Here is a 2,239-nt window from a genome sequence, read left to right as displayed (position 1 = left end):
TTTTCTTTTGAGGAGTGTCAAAAGATTTATGGACATCTCTAAAAACCTCATAGCATCTGTTCTTTTTAAAACCACAAAGCCATTTGAGGAACATCATGCTCATAACTGAGAAAAGCAGTGTGGGACAGTAAAGAATTTGAGATAGAGAGCACACCTAGGTTCTCATGCTCGACTTACTGTTCATTTTCTGTGTGACCTTGCGCAAACCACCTGACCTCTCTGAGCCTCAACTGCTCCATCTGGTTCTAAGATTGTACAGTCAATTACCAACACAGGGAGTTAGTACAGGTATAGCTGATGAGAACATGCTTTCCTTTTAAGAGCAACATAAATGGCAATGGGGGATATTAACACTGGACCAATCATTAAGTGAGTTGGTGACCCATTTACTTTTTTACTCAACCACTCATGGTCCCCCCCAAGTGTAACTAATTGCAGAAAACTTTTTGAAAATTTCAAAGCATACGCTGCTTTCTGGGCGAAAACACTTCTCTAGCTTGTGACCAAGGACACTGTGAGGCAATGATGTCCTAGAGTTGTTGGGGATATATATCCTTTGGTTTAAAAATTATTCAACTTAAATGTAACTTTCAGCCTCTCCAGGATCAGGGTGAAGACCTGTTCCTCATCACTGTATTATCATGCTGGAAAAGCATAAATACTATCTGGGAAATTCCGAACATATTTATTGAGTGCCTTCTAAATGTAAGTGACTTCAGATAGGAATATACATACTTAATTTCCACCTTCTGACTTAAAATCTACTACATGGGATCAAACAAGTGTGTAAATAAAGGCATGCTAGGTATGATTAAGTTTTTACAAATTATTATGAAGAAGAGGGTTCACAATAGGTTAGCATAATCAAAAGCAGCTTTCTGTAAGAAGGGGTGTTTTGCAAAGGCCTTACAGAAATGGTAGGATATTTACAAGCAAAGATGCTAGGGAAAAATAATCTAGACATTCATTACCTTGGATTGCTTACAAAGGTCTGGTGAAAAAATAGCAAATGATTTTGTTTAACTGGGGCTTTTGGTATAAGGGAAACAAAAGCATATGTGACTAAAAAGAGAGTTTGGTTATAATATTAAGAGTATTTCAAATGTGAGGTGTTAAAAGCTTCTAGGCTCAACTACAAATTAAGTGCCTGTAAAATAGTACAAATTTAGCCCTATTTCCTCTTCAAATTGACCTATAACCTAGGGCCTGGCTGCTCCCTTCGTCCAACCTTGAGGTTTGCACTCAACCTGCCTTTGCAAATAGAGAATTCCCAAGATCCTTGACATTTGTCCTCCCCATTAGTTTAACCTCTAGGCTTCCCGTGACCAAGAAAGCATTCTATTTACCGTAAGACAGCTTCACTGATCATCTCCACCAAGACAAAAAGGGTTTGAAACTCTTGATACCAGGTTATTTCCTAGACTAACCTCTCATAAACTTTTGTTTTGTAACCTCTCTCTAAGCCTCTGTTGGCATACTCTCAAGTTTCTAGACCTAGGAATCCTGATAATAATGAACATAATCTCAGTTCAGTCACCCACCAATAGTTTGCTCTTGGGCAAATGACTTAGTCTCCCTAAGTTTCCTCATCCTATGAGGATGAGGTTAAACATCCCTTTCTGACTGGGTTGTTGTAATGATTAAATGAGAAGAAAATTGCACTTAACATGATAGCTGGCACACAATGAGTACTCGGAAGTGAGAGCTATCATTACCATTAGCATGATCTCATCAACACAAAACCTTGACAAAAGAACAATATTAAAAGGCTGATATGAATAGCTTGATTTATAGTTTTATTTTTATCATCATTAGGTGTGGTCAGCTTATGCCCCTGGCATTACATGACTCCACAAAGTTTTATTTTATAGTGATATATTCTCCTACTGTCTTTTTAATTAATCATTTCAGAGCTATTGGTTCAATAAGATTCTTTCACACAACACTTTAACAGATGTTAACATGCTGAAAAAAATACCACAATGACATTTCTAAAAATTCAGTCATTGACTTAAATATTTACAGATAACTATTGTGTGCAAGAATCTGTTCTAGGTTCTGGGACACAACAATGAACAAGACAGAAAAGATCCCCAATGTCATGGAGTCCATATTCTAGTAGGAGACGAAAGATCATAAACAAGCAAACATGAGGAGGTCAGACAATGGTAAGTGCTAAGAAAAAAATTAAATAGGGAACAGGATGCAGAACAATGGGGTGGTCGTCTTCTTTAGACAG

The sequence above is a fragment of the Propithecus coquereli genome, unplaced genomic scaffold (genome assembly GCF_000956105.1).
Source record: "Propithecus coquereli isolate 6110/MARCELLA unplaced genomic scaffold, Pcoq_1.0 Scaffold156, whole genome shotgun sequence".
In the NCBI taxonomy this organism is placed as follows: Eukaryota; Metazoa; Chordata; class Mammalia; order Primates; family Indriidae; genus Propithecus; species Propithecus coquereli.
This window is presented reverse-complemented; position numbering follows the sequence as displayed.